The sequence below is a fragment of the Rattus norvegicus genome, chromosome 6 (genome assembly GCF_021556685.1).
Source record: "Rattus norvegicus strain SHRSP/BbbUtx chromosome 6, alternate assembly SHRSP_T2T, whole genome shotgun sequence".
NCBI classification, from domain to species: domain Eukaryota; kingdom Metazoa; phylum Chordata; class Mammalia; order Rodentia; family Muridae; genus Rattus; species Rattus norvegicus.
The window spans coordinates 46,717,252-46,734,444 of NC_141539.1; positions in this window are offsets into that span (position 1 = coordinate 46,717,252).

Here is a 17,193-nt window from a genome sequence, read left to right on the forward strand (position 1 = left end):
CAGTTATTTTCATTGTTGTGGCGACTGAAGAGCACTCTATAAAAGCAACTTAAGGAGGGAGGGAGGGAAGGAGGGAGGGAGGGAGAGAGGGAGGGAAAGAGAAAGAGAAGGATAAATCTGGCTCACAGTTTGAGGGTACAGGCTGTCACTGTGGGGAAGTCATGGAAGCAGGATTGAGAGACAGCTGGAGACAGCTGGAGGCAGCTAATGGCAGCTAGTGACATTGTATCTATTGTTCAGAAGCAGAGTAATGGCTGCCGGTGTTTAGCTCTTTTGTTCTTATTCAGTCTGGGACACACACACACACACACACACACACACACACACACACACACACACACTATTCCAGCCTATGGAATAGTGCCAATAGTACCATTTAGAGTGGTTCTTCCCACCCCAATGACCCCAATCCAGATAACCCCCTACAGACATGCCCGGAGGTTTGTCTCTTAGATGATTCTTCAAGTTGACAGTCAACATTAGCTCTCACAGAGAAGGACCTAAGAGTGCTGGAGGCTTCGGGGTGACAGAACCTCTGTAGTTGGGTATGAAGATTCATTAAGTCTGTAGTGGGCTTGACACAGTGGGTGACACCTGCAATGTCAAGAGCAGCTTCCGGTGTGACTCTAAGCTCTGTGAGCACCACTCCATCACCTCCCCACTTTGGCACAGCCAACTCCCTCCCATGTGATATTTGCACTGTCCCCAGGTCAGCTGCTGCTGCTGTCCTTCTTGAACCTCCTTCACATTATGCACCAAATCTTGGGAGTATATCCCCAACCAAAAATACCTGGGTCAGAATGGAAACACAGTATCCAGTGACTCACCATGTACCTGAAGCCTTAGTGTCACTCACTTGCACGAAGACACCACAGGATGGCTGGGCAGAGACAGGAGGGGGAACAGAATGAGCCTGTCAAACTGTGGTATGATGGCAGGGAGGTGGTGGCATGGTCCCTGATGTCACCCTTCCCACATGTAACTTCTTCCTCCCACCCAGCCAGTCCCTGGCACCAGCTTCCTCATGGCTGCTAGTGGACACAGCCCATCAATCTTGACCTACTCACTGACCCTCCATAGTCCACTAAAGATTCTGAATATTCACTCAAGGATGAATTCCAACTATTTTTGGCCTCCTGTTAGCTAGACCTGACTTCTCTGTGGACCAGAAACCACATCATGATGTTGATTGGGGAGGGTAAGACCATTACTCACCCCTGAGACCCAGCGTGGGTGATGCTAACAGCCGCTACCCTGCTAGTACACTGATTACAGGACCCGTCACAGTTTACAGTGGGAAACAGTCTGTGCAGAGAGTAAGGCTGGCTGTTCTGGGAATTCTTTTGGCTCCTAAACCAGGAGCAGCTGCTGGGTTTTAGATTCTGGGAGTCTTGCGGTCAGTAAAGTGTTTAGGCTTTGCATTCACAAGACCTAGGTTCTCCTATCCTCTGATCCCTCTGGAGTCCCAAGGAGCTTCCATGCTGCAGAGGTACCCCTTTCTCTGAGACCACTCGTCACTCACTAACCCTCTGACAAAATGCTTTTGAGAATGTCTGAAGGATGTGTTCTTGCGTTTTAAAGGGGATCTACAGCTCCAGGGCATATAATACCCTCTTCTGGTTTTGGAGCATTTACATGCATACATATGGGTATCCAAACACACACACACACACACACACACACACACACACACACACACACACGCACGCATGCACGCACACAGACACACAAATAAATCTTTAAAATATAAAGTAAGTGTTTGTGGTAAACAGGGCCCTCCGTGCCCCTGGTGCTGGACTGGGGAATGAGGCACAGTAAGGTAGTTTATGGCACACTCTTTTTTGGATGCTGACTTTTAGCACCCCTGATGGACAAGGCAGAGACACAGCATGCCTGAGCCCTTTGCCTAAGGCAACAGAGTCAGTGATGTAGGATGCAGGATTTAAATAAGTTGTTCTTATCTGAGGTTGACCCAAAATCTTGGAGGGAGCTAGGCATGCTGGAGAAATCCCAAAAGGGTGGTGGGAGGGATGGGGGTCTCTCAGAGCCATCATCCCCGTCTACCCAAGCACAGTGGCCCCTCAGTCCATGCGTCCCAGGGACATCTGGGAGCAATGGCAGTGAAACCTGAGAGCTTCAGGGCATAGCCACCTCTGGAAAGGATGGTTAATGGCCAGGGGTTTTTTTCTGAGAACATTTTGACGTCTGACACCCAGGGTTGGGGGAGGCAGTGTGGGGAGGGGTGTCATTAAAGTCGTTATTTCTCTACTAAATTTCCCTACGAGCATAAAGAGCTTTCATCCGCCTCAAGCCCTGTGATCACAGTGGAACGAATTATCACCTTTTAAACTGGATCTGTTTCCGTAAAGCCCTGCACACCCGCCTCTCTCCCATTTCCAGGATCCCCTGTCCCCTCTTCCTCTAGTTCTTTTAGACATTTTCTTTTCACAGCCCTCTGACTGCCTGGAGACATTCTTGTTGATTTTGTAGTAAAATCTCTATGGCCTGCAGTGGGCCGAGAATGCAAACTTGGGGTTTATTGATCAAAACCTGGAGTGCCTCAAAAAGCAAATGCGACGGGAGGGAGACGGGCCACTCGGGTCTGAGGCCACCACCCGCTTATTTCATTTTAGGTTTTCCAAATAAAAATGTGCTTCGGTGGTAGGATCCTGAGACTTCTCCGGTAAAATCAGACAACACTGGACATTTCTTTGTAATTGAACTCATTATGGGAAACTTACATTTACAAAGCATTCACAGCCATGGTGAAAGAGCCAAGACAACAAGAGAGTCGTCTGCCCGCAGGACTCCAGAGGCCCCAAGCCAGGAAGAAGAGAGCAGTGAATGCATATCAGCTGGTTCTCTCCTTTTTATGAGGTCCAGGACCCTAGCCCAAGGAATTGTGACACTCACAGTGGACAGGTCATACCTAATTAATCAAATCAAGATAATCTCCCATTGGCTTGCTCAGAGACCCATCTCCCATGGATCTAGACCCATCTAGAACTCATGAAGTTGACAGTTGAGATTAACAATCAAAGATAGTTTTTTAATTTTGTTTTATTCTTTTCTGAAAAATACTGAGGATTGAGCCCAGGGTTTTGTACACGATAGGCAAGCACTCTACCACGTTCCCCTGCCTTTGTTTCTTGTGGGACTATCCATTTAACAGGCGTCCCTCAAGTACACCCACCAGAAAGAAGAAACCAGAAGGGATAGAGGAATAGGGAATGGTGTTTATGGTATTTAGTCATTGAAGAGCAGCAAATCACTTCTGCTCAAATTCCCTAAGCTCCTTTGGTCTCAGGTCCACACTGAACTGCAAGGAAGCCCGGAAAATGTAGTCCAGTGAGAAAGGTTAATGTTAATGGCCTTAGTAGTCAGCTTCTAGTTTGGGCCATGCCAGGTCTTTGTCTTAGAGAACCAAAGTGGGGGGCGACTAAAGAAACATGAAGTTAGTGGAGGTGCTAGGTGCATCTGTGGAGGTGATGGGTGCACCTGTGGAGGTGATGGGTGCACCTGTGGAGGTGCTGGATGAGTCTGTGGAGGTGCTGGGTGCACCTGTGGAGGTGCTGGATGAGTCTGTGGAGGTGCTGGGTACACCTGTGGAGGTGCTGGATGCACCTGTGGAGGTACTGGGTGCACCTGTGGAGGTGATGGGTGCATCTGTGGAGGTGCTGGATGAGTCTGTGGAGGTGCTGGGTGCACCTGTGGAGGTGCTGGATGAGTCTGTGGAGGTGCTGGGTGCACCTGTGGAGGTGCTGGATGAGTCTGTGGAGGTGCTGGGTGCACCTGTGGAGGTGATGGGTGCACCTGTGGAGGTGATGGGTGCATCTGTGGAGGTGCTGGATGAGTCTGTGAAGATGATGTCTCCATGAATCTGAAGCCAGAGAGATTTGAGAACAATATTAAAAGCCTATGGGAAGAAGTCCTCTTTGGAGCCTTGAACAGAGAATGGCAACCTCATTTTGGAAATTCATGCTCAAGGCTACAGGGAGCTACAAAAGGCTCTGACTTGAGGAATGACTTGAGTAAAGCTCCTTTAGCAGACCCCTCTCTGGGACCACTGAAGCAATAAAATGGAAGGACCTGGAAGTCTGAGTTAAAGGCATGTCCCTGAGCCTAGTACCTAGATGGGCAGTTGCCATTTTTGTCTTGAATGAAAATTATTCTTTCATTAAATCTATTCTCTCTCTCTCTCTCTCTCTCTCTCTCTCTCTCTCTCTCTGTGTGTGTGTGTGTTGGATATATACATGTTCACATGTATGCACATGCACTTGCATGTGTGTGAGAGGAATTTGGGGTCAGGATTACCTTTAATTGTAACTTTGCTTTAATTTAAATTGGCTTTAATTGTAGATTTAGCACAGTGACTGACAGGGGGGCCTCAGTTGAGAAATTGCCTAGACCAGATTGATCTGTGGGGATTGTCTTGATTACTAAATGATGTAGGAGCCAGTCCACTGTGGGCAGCACCATCCCTAGGCAGGTAATATTGGGTTGTATACCTAAGCATGAATCTGCTTATGAGCTTCAGAGCTAGCAAGTAGTGTTCCTCCATAGTTTCTGTAACAGGTTTCTGCCCTGACTTTCCCCAGCGGTAGCCTGGGATCTGGAAGTCGAAGATGAGATGAACTCTTTTGTCCCCAGCAGGAAGCAAACTAGGACAGATGTTTTCTTCTATGGTTTCTCTATCTTAACTTTTTGAGACAAGTTCTATCGCTAAACCTGGGTCTCTCCAATTTGGCTACAATGACTGGCCAGTGAACCCTAGGGTCTTCCGGCTTCTGCCTCCCCATGCTGGAATCTCAGGCATGCACTCCCACACCACACCTTTCACTTCCTTGCTGGGATCCAAACTTAGGCGCTCATGACACTGCAGCAAGTGCTTTACCCACTGAGCCATTTTCCCAAACCGATTTATTTATTTTGCTTTTTGAGAAAAGGCCTCTCTATACCTCTAAATGGCCTAGAATTTGCTATGTCAACCAGGCTGGTCTTGAATCCACAGAGAACCACCTGCCTCTGCCTCCCAAGTGCTAGGATTAAGAGCCCTATGTTCACTTCTTGATTGCACACGAAGCTCCTGGCGGGATTCATGTGAAGTGTAAGCTCCTCACGTTAGAACTGGGGAGGGCAGGATTGGTCTGGACTCCAGTTCATCCATGTTTTCTGTTTCCTGTTTCCTCATCCATTCTATCAAGCAAGTGACTGCTGGTATTCAGCCCTTAGCAGGAAGGCCAAAAGCATCAAGAAATTACTTGTCTAAGTGAGGTCTAAACTGCTCTGCCTTTTCTTCACCTCATCATTTGTTCTGCATGTCCTTCTATCTGCAGATTCTCTTGGTTAAATGTTACAAACGCTTTCAGAAGCCAGATTCCTCCTCCCTAAATTTGGGTTTCATATATTCCCTCATGTTGGTGTTCAGCCTTGTTTAGACCTATGTCTGGTTTCTGAAGGACTACAAGACTGGGGGAAAGGTTGGCAGGGAAGGGCTCTAACTCCAAGCCCACTGAAGGAGGGTCAGTTGCAGGTGGGGTGGATGTGGCTCTACACAGGTTCCGGGGTCAGGCTAACCAGTGACCTGAGGCTACCTTCAAAGTGCTGTGTGATCATGGGCTCTCCGGGGACATCAAGACACTGCTGGCCTTGAGTTCTGAGTAAGTGTAGGGAGGTTGTTTCCCAAAGGTTTGAGCTTTCAGTGGTCACCAGGAAGGGAGTGGTGCAAGGAGATGACACCATTTGTGTTCTGCAGTTTTGGGGGGTCTCTAGGGTCAAGACATTACTCAGAAGGCGGACCGCTGTCACAGAACTTCAGAAGTGTCAGGATGTCATACTCTCCAAATGAACAAGACCTTGCCCTCCCAGGCCCTGACATCATGAACTCTGTGGTCGCAGGGGTCAGCTGGCTTGCCTTTCATGGATCATCAATGGTCTCCTACCTCCTGCCTCTCACCCACCACTCTGTTGCTATGTTGCTGGGGTTGACAGAGTCCTGCACAGGAAGTTTGGGGATGCAGTTAATCATGGCAGGAGGCACAGGTGGTGCATTTGTTTCTATGGCTCTTGGAGCAAATCGGCATAAATATATTGGCTTAAAGTGACACGTTTATTCTCTTATTCCTCGGAGAGCAGAAGTCTGAGCCCTGTTTCCTGGGGTGAAGACCAAGGCCATGCAAGATGTTTGGAGAAAGTGGTCCCCAGCCCTCTGTGTTCTCTAGCACTGCACCCCCTGCAATCTTTGGCTTACACGCTTCTCCTCCATTAACTCCAAAGCCCATGTGAGCATCTTCAAGTCTGTCCTCGATTCTTCACCATGCCTTCTGTCTGGTACAATCTTCTTGTTCTCCCTCCCAGGAGTGCACACTCATGATGGTATTTGGGGCCCATCCTGATAATCTCCCCATCACAGCATCTTTGATTTGGTCATAACTGCATAGATTTTGTCCAGGTAAGGAACATTCCCAGGCCCCAGGAATCTAGATGCAGGTACCTTTGGTGGCTGTTATTCTTCTGCCAGGGGGAGGGAGAGAGCTGGACTGCACAAAATACTAACAGAGGGTCAGGAACCCAGACCCACTCACTCTAGGATAAGAGCATCCTGCCCTGCCCCTACCTCTAATCCTATTCCAGTGTCTCGGGCCTCTGAGCTCTGGCAGCTGACTTTGGAGCCACAGCTAAAGGCGGGAGGAGTTCAGTTCAGTATAGTCTTTGACAGGTAGGCTGACCTCTTACAATTTTGAGAACTTACAGGATGGGGCCAGTTCTTCATATTAGCTGCAGTCTGTCCTTGGCCAGGTTGTGGGAGTTCTCCTCTGCCTGCAGTTCAAAGAAAAAGTCTAGGTGGAGCCAGTAGGCTTGGATCTGGCTGTGTTTCTTGGGATGGGCCTTGCATATGTTATGAGGCTGACTCTTTATAACTGCAGTGCACAGCCAGCCTATCCACCTGTGTGTGACCGGTCGGGCTCAGGGCTTTATGGTGTGCCTGGGGCTGATGAATGGCTTACTAAAGTGTTTCCCTCACTCTCACTCAGCAGCCCTGGTGGCAGAGATTCCTGAATGAATGGAGGTGGGCGGGAAGGACTAAGGGATTCCCTGTGGTCTGCCAGCCACCGGCAAGTGTCCTTGATTCCTGCTTTAGTCAAACATGCTACACCACTTTTTGCACCCATTGCATGAGGCATCTATGCATGTTTGAACACAGAATTGTTCATATCTGTTAGCAAAGGATGATGGGAAAGAGACAATGTCTATCCGATGTCTGTAAATATTCCCTATAGCCTGGGGCCCTCCACTTTGTTTCCCCAGATGTAGTGTCTTTTGTAAAATAGATCTTCATAGCAAATCCTAGATATAGGACTTTCAAGAACTATTTTGGGGTAACAGTAGAAAGCTAACACACTCTCTCTCTTCTCTCTCTCTCTCTCTCTCTCTCTCTCTCTCTCCCTCTCCCTCTCCCTCTCCCTCTCCCTCTCCCTCTCCCTCTCCCTCTCCCTCTCCCTCTCCCCTTCTTCCTCCTTTCCCCTCCCTCTCCCTCCTTCTCCCTCCTTCTCCCTCTCCTTATCTCTCTTCCCTACCTTTTCCCTGTGTGTGTGTGTGTGTGTGTGTGTGTGTGTGTGTGTGTGTGTGTGTAGTCTTCCTATGCCTCATGTCGCCTCTCCCCTTTACCCCCTGGGCCAGCCCAGGATGAAGTTCCAGGTCAGTAAATGGACCCTTTCTCTGTGAATTTGCTTAATGATTTAGAATTATCTAGAACACACACACACACACACACACACACACACACAGACTCATATGCACACTCACGTACAAACACAGAGGAGAAAAGGGTGGGGGGGGGAGATAAAGAGAGAGATTTCCTTTGCCCTTTCTTGAAAGCCTGAGAATTTTCTAGAAGTTTCCAACTCATATCTGGCAACTTCATGAGGAAACCCTGACTGCTCTTCCACAGGACCCAGGTTCAATTCCCAGCACCCACATGGCAGATTACAACTGTCCAGTTCCAGGGGATCCAACACCCCCACACGGACATATAATCATTGCAGACAATACTAGTGGGAGGCTAGTCTATTCTGTCTGTATTGAAACCTTGCAGAGTCTCCTAACCCCTGTTTCCCTCCACATAACAAGGTGCCTACCTGTTGTCCCAGGTATTCAGGAGCCCAAGGCAGAAGGACTTTGTAAGTCCAGGACCTTGAAGTCAGCTGGTCTGTATGGGACACGTCACAGACAAAAATAACAGAAACACAATAGGTGTATGCAGTTTTGGCCCAGTGGTTGTAGTGATAGATTAGAAAAAAATATAAAGGGGTTGGGGATTTAGCTCAGTGGTAGAGCGCTTGCCTAGGAAGCACAAGGCCCTGGGTTCGGGCCCCAGCTCCGAAAAAAAGAACCAAAAAAAAAAAAAAAAAGCGCTTGCCTAGGAAAAAAATATAAAACGATAAAGTCAATACAATACAATACAAGGGTGTGTGCACATATCCTTGTGCATTCTGTTCTGGGGGCTGGTGAGATGGCTCAGGGAGAAAATCTGCAATCCCTGGGACCCACATGATAGGAGAGAACTGACTCCCACAAGTTGTCTTCTGACCTACACACATGCACACTCAAGCTCACATGCACACTAGTGCTAGCATACACATACACACACATAATGTTAATTTTTTTTCTACTCTGGGTGTGGTGGGATATGTACTTAAGGGATAGAGGCAGAAGGATCAGGAGTTTAAGGTCGGGTTTTTTTTGTTTTTTGTTTGTTTGTTTGCTGTGTTTGTTTTAATCACTTATAAAACACTCATTTCCACAAACCCTTTTCTTGCACTGAGAACAGTATCTTGCTGTGCTGGGTACTGGGGTCAGGTGTTGCATAGACAAGAACAATAGCACCTCCCCGCTCAAGTTAACTACAACCCAGCAAGGAGTATGTCCCAGAGTGTATTAGACCTGGACACCAATGGGCTTGCTCTCCCGGAGGCCTGGCTTTTCAGAAGCCCCTCCTACAGGACCACCTCTCGTCTTCTAAGGCAGAGAAGCTGCCAAGGTTCTCTGTGTGTCAGGTTATACCCATGGCTGTGCCAAACAACAGCTGTCCTTCGGAGAGAGGCTCTCCTGGTGCAGCCCTCCACCTGCTGTGAGGTGACCTTCTGAAACTCATGTTTCCTTAGCTGTCCCCAGATCCCGCTGGCCTTTCCTGTGTCTCCGAGGGCTGGCATGTTGCCAGGCCTTGGCCTGTAAGGATGGGCCTGAACCCCCTCTCCCTGGAGAACCCCACAGTCAGGTGGAGGGGCAAAGCTGCCAACAAACAGTGCAACAGCTTGTTCCCGAGAGCTCACAGGTCCTAGAAGGGGAAATGGAACCTGCTAAGGGGAGGGGGGAGAGGAAGGGGAGGGAGAGGGGGAAGCGCAGGCTGGCAAGAGGAGCTGATGAGCCACAGATATAACTGGGAATGAGGGGGTAGCCCTGCTCCTTGCAGGATGACACTTGCCCCATGCTTGCCTCTATTTGGGTTCTGGCTCAATGTCCCAAGGACACCAGGAAGGAATGCAGAAGAGCAGCTCCAGGAAAGAGTCTCCTGTCTGGACAGAAGACCTGATACAGATGTCTGCTGTGATTGTTGTAATAGTGTCTGACTCTAAGACAGATGGGTCAATCAGTGAGAACACAAGGGGGGAGCAATTTCCAGTTACATTTAAAATGGGGCTGGCCGGACGGACGGCTCAGCATTTAAGAGCACACACCGCTCTTCCGGATAACCTGCCTTCAGTCCCCAGCAACCACATCGAATGGTTCACAGCCACCTGTAACTTCAGCTCCAGGCGACCCAGCAGCCTGTTCTGACCTCTTTTAGCACTTGCATACATGCGTGCAAATGGACACACATACATATAAACTAAAAAGACCATGAGATTTCACAAACACTGTGCTATGTCTCAGGCAGGGATTGGAGGATGTATCTTAGGGCCAGGGAGTCAGGGACTCCATTTGTAGGCAGCAGAAATAAATCACACAATCCATTCAGCCATTCTCCAAGTGTAGCTCAGTAGCGCCCCTGGGGAAATCCCTCTAAGACCAATCAGGAGGTCTGCAAGCAAAAGCCATTACCAGGAATGAAAGTTGGTTTGGTAGGGTGTTTGCTAGGCATATAGGAAGCCCTGACTTCCATCTATTGTGCTATACACCTGTAACCCCAGTACTCAAGAGGATCAGATCAAAGCCATTTTCCTCTACATAGTTAGTTAGAAGTCAGACTAGGGTACACGAGACCCTGTGAAAAAAACAACATGATTTTTTTCTTTAAAAAATATGATTTATTTATTTTTATTTTATGTCTATTGGCGGTCTGCATGCTTCTAGGCCTGTGTGAGATGTTGGATCTCCTGGAATGAGCTGCCAGCGGGTGCTAAGAATTGAACTCTGGTCCTCTGGAAGAGTAGTCAGTGCTCTTAACAGCTGAGCCATCTCTCCGTCTCCCCAAACCGTTTCTGTAATGCTGCTAAGGCCTTACTACTGTGCTATTCTCTTCTCACGGGTGCGGAATGATTTCCTAGACCTGTGCAGTGATCAAGTGCAGAGGCAACGGAGAGATCCTCTATCAAGCCAGCTCCTATAACTGTGAAAGAGTGGTGTGCGTCTCAGAGAACGTGTTGTTTGAGGAAAAATACAGCTGCTCTTTTCCGTCAAAACTGCCATGATAGTAACGTGTGATGGGTTTCTTCTGCATTGGATGAAGGACTGTATAGGACCAATTGAGAGCAATGTAATAGCCAGACAGTGGTGGTGCACATTTTAATGCTAGCACTTGGAAGGCAGAGGCAGGTGAATTTCTATGACTTTGAGGTCAGCTTGGTCTACACAGTGAGTTCCAGGATAGCCAGAGCTATCCAGAAAAACCCTATCTTGAGAGACAGAAAACAAACAAACAAAAACAAAAACAAAAAGAAAAGAAAGGATGGAAGGAAGGAAGGAAGAAAGAAGGAAAGAAAAACAGGAAAAATGAAAGAAAAGAAAAAAAGCAACTCAGTAAGGAGTACACTTCTGGGGAGGGGCAGTAAATGGAGGAGTACAAAGGGGTCCTGGGAAAAGCCTTAAAAGCTGGTCTACAGCGTCATCTCAAGTCGCCCTGGTGGAGCAGGGGGCTGTTGAAAATTCTTGTGGGAATCTAAGAACCAGCCTTGAACTTGGAGCTTGACAGGGGTTATGCTTCATAGCCCCTTCTGCATAAGGGACAGCAACATACACTTTAGGGACACCCAGAGGACCCAAGACAGGCGGAGAGAAGGGGAAAGAGAATCAGACTTCTGAGCCATTGGTTTTGTGGCAATAGGATGAACACCACTGCTTTCTGTTGGTACCAGGAGCCCATGTGCATATCCTATGCCAGCATGTCTGCCATGGTAAATACTAGTCAGGCAGTGTTTTCTCCTACTTCCTACTACCTGGACCTTGCCCCACCTCCAACACCTGTATCTATCGCCCGACCCATACCTGAGCAGGTGAGGGGCTTCCTGACTTGGAAGAGTGGGAGACACTGCCTTGGAGCACAACACCCGGTGTTATGCAGGAAACAGACCCATGTACTCTGGACTCCCAGTGAGCACGCATATAGGCACAGAGGGATGAACTCAGCCAGGAGCACCAGGCTTGGAGCGTGAGCCTGGTAGAAGGAGCTGGCAGAAGCCTTGGGCAGCTGGTGAGCAGTAACCATGAGCGTGCCTTTCCCTCCTCCTGAGCCTCCATCTGCCCAGATCCAGGATTCAGGCTTCCTGAGAGGCCTCACCTGGGTTTCCAAGACTTCTCTCAGGAAGGTGTGCATAAACTGAATCCAGGATAGTTACTTGGCTCCACCTGGAAAATAGGGTGTTAGCCAAGGTGCCTGAGCTGTGCCAACTGGCACCGTGTAGCCCTACCCCTCCTCCCCAGGCCAACACAGGAACCTTATCTGGCAGTCCTACCTGAATCTTCCAAACCTGGCAAGTCGAGCTGTAAAGAGTGTGCAGCACACACTTGGTCACATGCATACCCTGCCTATATTTATATAGAATTCCTCACGGATGTCAGAAATGAGGGTGAGCCAAAGGCCTGCAGGCAGCTGGTTGGCTCCAGCCTCTGTGGTTCCTGTCTCTTAAGAACCCTTGGGAAAGGGGCAGAAGGGAGAGGCTTCCAGAGCTCAGGGACAGGAATGTTGTCTGGAGTCCCAAGTGTCAGCCCTGCATTGCGGAAGCTTGTGTTCTGAGGCCTGTGGTTGCCAAGGGCTACAGTTGGGCTCCTGGATGAGAGGCCTGGACTATTCACCTCGGTGGATGCACACTATCCATGTACATATCCTATGCCAGCATGTCTGTAGTATTTGATGAGTTATTCCCCATAAGTCCCGCAAGGGTGAGATCGAGTTATAAAACATAGCCAGGACATCTGTTGCCAATCAGCCCCCATCCCCCACTCCCACTCCTGCCTGTATCTGCCTCTCACTACCTGGATACAAATACCACTCAGTAGAAAGAGGACCCTGAAGCCAATTGATCACCATTGACTCATGCTTGGCTCCTACCCTGGGTGCCCTCTAAGGCCTGCATTCTGTCCAGGGGCTCTCCAGGTTAAAGATCCTCGGAGTTAGGCTTAGAGGGTAAACAGGACTCAACATGGTGGCCATACAGTGACTCTACTTCAGAAGCAGGAGACTGAGACACGGCAAATGTATGACCAGATGAGGCCTGACCAGCTTCTTCAGCTGACCACTTTCTGTTTGCTACTTGAATCTCGGTGTCCTGCATCCACTGGAGGGTGTGCATACCTATCATGGCCTATGAGTATCTCTAGGGACAGGAAAGGCTCAGACAGGAATAGGATTCCCTGCCTTTGTGGAGTCCCACACTGCAACAAAGCTAACATGGGATTGTGGCAGTGATGAAGGCTCTGGTGGCGAAGCTCCTTTAAACACCTTACGTGAGGCAGAGCAGACGATGCTCAGTGAAGCGCTTGCCACACAAGCAAGAGGCACCAATTCCAACCTTAACATCCCTATGAGAAGCTGGATGTGGTGGGGCATGGTTATGATCTCAGTGCTAGGGAGGTAGAAACAGTGGGTCTTAGGAGCTCACTACAGCCAGCCTAACCCCCCAGGTTCCCTCTGCTCTCAATGAGAAGCCCTGTCTCAAAACAAAAGGTAAGATGGAGTTAGATGGTTCAATGGGTAAGGGCACTTGGGACCAAGCCCAGTGACAGGAGTTCAATCCCCTATAGGACTCACACAGTAAAAACAGAGAACCAACTCCCACGAGCACATGTATAATGTATATTCTCTCTCTCTCTCTCTCTCTCTCTCTCTCTCTCTCTCTCTCTCTGGCGTGCATATGTACACACACACACACACACACACACACACACCCAGGAGGAGGGGAGAAGAGAGAAATAGAGATAAACAAACACACAAATAAGTATAAATGGTATATTTTTTTTCCTAAAAATTGGCCGCTCCTGAGGAATAATGCCTGTGACTGATCTTTAGCTCAATATGCACCCACATATAGGTGCACATAACCCTGCCCCCCCATACCCCTCCACACCCTCCCCTGCTGGTGCACAGCAGAGAAGAACACAACACCTTCAGACTTTCTCTGCGACTCAGGTTTTCCAGTCACCCTCCCAGCTTTATATCCCTTTATCACTCCTAAGCTTGTGGTTGGGTTGATTTTTTTTTCTAACTTCCTTCTACTCTTTCCAGTTGATTTAACTTTCCATGCTCCAGGCCAAATTACACACAAGCCACTCCCTCTCAGGCTTCTGCTGCTATTTTTCTTCATAGAGGTGGCACCTGCAGGAGACCCTGGGAAGGAGAGGTAGACTGGTGGGGAGGGACCTGGAACAGCATCTAGCCAGGCAGGGTTGAAGGCCTGTCCCTTCAACCGAGGGCTGTGACCTTCCCTCCTACACACACAGCGCCCATTGCTCCCCTCCCTTGCTTTCCCAAGAAGCCTATAGTTGGAGTGGGTGTCGCCACCCCACGGGCACAGGTGAATTTTGCCCCCTCAAATTCACAGGCTGAAGTCTAGCCCTCAGCACCTCAGGGCGTGACTGAATTGGAGACAGTGTCTGAAGGTCATGTGGGTAGGTCCCAGTCCAACAGGACCCAAGTCTTCATCAGTAGATTAGGACACAGACAACACCACCTGTGGACTGTGAAGATGGAGAGACGAGCACACACACACACACACACACACACACACACACACACACACACACAAGCCAAGGAGAGAGAGGGCTCAGCAGAGAGCAATACTGATCCTACCTGGGCCTCATACTTCATGCCTTCAGAGCTCAGAGACGATAAACTTACATCGATTAAGTAAGCCACCTACCTAGTCTGGGGCACTTGCCACAGCAGCCAACACAGATCCATCTACTCTCTTGGGCTCAGCACCCTGCCTGTGCTGACATGCCAACCCCCTAGAGAGCTCCAGAGCCACATGAGGGTACACTGGGCTCCAAGAAGTCAAGGTCCCATAGTCTCTGAACTATGTTTTCATCAACTGGGCCTTCCCATCATGCTATGTGCTTGGGCTGCCATGATCTACTGTGTCTCTTCTCTTGACAGCTGATTTTGCTTCCAAATCAGCCACATGAGAACTGTGCTTGTTAATGAACTATGCACGAAATGATCTCTCTGCCCCATAACCATGAGTACAAAAGTGGTCGTCTCTATGAACGCTTAACTAAGTGATTCGAAAGTAATTCCTGAATGGTGGGTTGTTCCTCATATACGCTATTGAGCTCCATGTGGTGTGAAGCCCGTCTCCGAGGCAGTACCCAGTTACTCTGCCCCTCTTGGAAACCATGCTGTTTTGTACCTCTCCATGAGGTCAAATCCAGACTAGTGAGCAAGACTGTCAGGATCGTGTCTGGGGGTGGAGTGTGTGGCTCGGTTGGCAGAGTGCTTGTAGTGCAAACATAGGACGTGAGTTCAGATCCCCAGCACCCACACAAAAGGCCAACTTAGCAGTCTATGCCTGTAATCTTGGCTCTGGGACGGCAGAAGCAGGAGGATCCCTGGGACTTGTTGGCAAACCTGCCCAGTTGAGTCAGTGGTCTCCAGGCTCACTGAGAGACCCTGCCTCGAAACATAAGATGGAGTATGATTAATGAAGGCATATGACATTGACCTCTGACCTCTACATGCACACACATCTATGTATACATGCATACACACAAGCATACACACAGACATGCGCACAGAAACTATTGGTAGAATATGGCGTGGGTCTGGGTCGTCAGTGGCTAGGACACAGTGGATCGAGAGCTGCAGCTTGGTTCTTCCGGGCCATTTGCTCTGGAGGACAGCTCTTTGTAGAGGCCTTATCAAAAAGAGCTGGAGGCTGGGCGCTGGTGGCATACACCTCTAATCCCAGTACTCTGGAGGCAGAGTCAGGAGGATCTCTGTGAGTCTGAAGCCAACGTGGTCTACAGAGGGAGGTCCATGTCAATCAAGGCTATGTAAGAAACCTTCTCTTGAAAAAAACAAAAGAGGGGGAGGAGGGACAAGGGGAGGAGGAGGAAGAGGAGGAAAAGGAGGAAGAGAGGGAGAAAGAAGAAGAGGAGGAAGGAGAGGAGGAAGGAGAGGGGTGGGGGAGGGGAGGAGAAGGAAGAGGAGGGGAGGGGGAGGAAGGAGAGGAGTGGGAGAGGAGGAGGAGGGGGAGGAGGAAGAAGAAGAAGGGAGGGGCAGGAGGAGAAGGAGGAGGAGCTAGGTACTCTGCTGGTAACCCATTTACCTGTGGATCCCTCTGATCCAGCACCTTCCAACCCTTCCTCTGGTAGGCTTGAATATCATCTGAGCAGACTCATTAGAAAACCTGAGCAAACTGGTGTGATCTCGTTGCTCCCAAGTCTCAGGCCACGGGCACAGCGAGAGAGTAAAAGAAGGCTGCTGTGGGAGGGGATGAACGCAATGAGATTTGTTGTGAAGGATTTAGAACAGCACGTGCGGGAGAGACATCCGGAGGGTCATGGGGAAAGTTGGTCCGAGGAAGTGATATCCGGGCTGTTTCATCAATGTTTGCCAGCTCTCCTGCTCTCTAAAGAAATGAAAACTAGGGTATGATCCCAGCACTCAGGAGGCAGAGGCAGGTCGATCTCTGAGTTCAAGGCCAGCCTGGCCTATGGAGTGGGTTTCAGGACAGCTAGGAATACACTGAGAAACCCTGTCTCGAAAAGGAAAGAAAGAAATGGAAACTAGAGGATGCGGTTGCCATCCCAGCCAGTGCACAGTTCCCCCAGCACCTGGACTCAGTGACTGTGCTACTTAAACCAAAACCATGGTAAACAGACGTAATGTGTGTTTTATGTTAAAAATGGGATTCTGGCTGGCTGGGCATGGTACGGTTGTGGGCACGGAGCCAGGTAGAGAGCTGTGAATTTAAGACCAGCTTGGTCTATATGAGTTCCAGACCAGTTCCAGACTACACAGGGAGACTCCATCTCAAAAAAGCTAATTGTTTATTAAAGCCATTTTTGTTTACAAAGCCAACATCGGCCCAAAAATTGTGACAAAAGAGTAGGATTTTAGAACTACAAAATGATGACCCTTTGTCTAGGAATCCAGAAAGGCCATCACGAAGGCCTAATTTAGGCATGAAACAAAAAGGCATTGTCCATTGTACAAGTGTCTGTCATAGTAAGCAGAGCCAGGTGAGAAAGCCCCTGGCTGGAGGAGTTTTCTACCTTGGCAGTGTTTCCTCATGCCTCTTAGGTGCTACCTAGAGCTTGGAAAGAACTCTGGGTTTCTTCTTCTGTGTTTGCACGTCTTGAGAAGGTAGAAAATGGTTGGTACCTCCCCTACCAAGCCCATTTCTGTTCCGCTCTCCTGAGAGGCTAGAAGCTGATACCTACAGATATCTGCTAGGCCAGGCTTTTTGCCCTGGCATCGTTAGTTCACAGGTGGTGGGTGAAGTTCCCAGATGACCAATTGACCAAGGAATCTTTAAATTGGAGCCTGAAGAAGAAACGGGGAGAGGATAAGAGAAGAGCTGGCACCAGGGCCTTTCAGTCAGAAATTATTGTGAATCTCTGGGGACCCTTGGAGGCTAGTCCAGTCCACGTGGGCACTCTCTTGTCAGAGCATAGAGGGAAGAATAGAGTGGCTGGTGGTGATAGGCTCCAAGAAAAAGGCACATAAACTATTAAGTTGTGGGGGGGGGGGCAAGT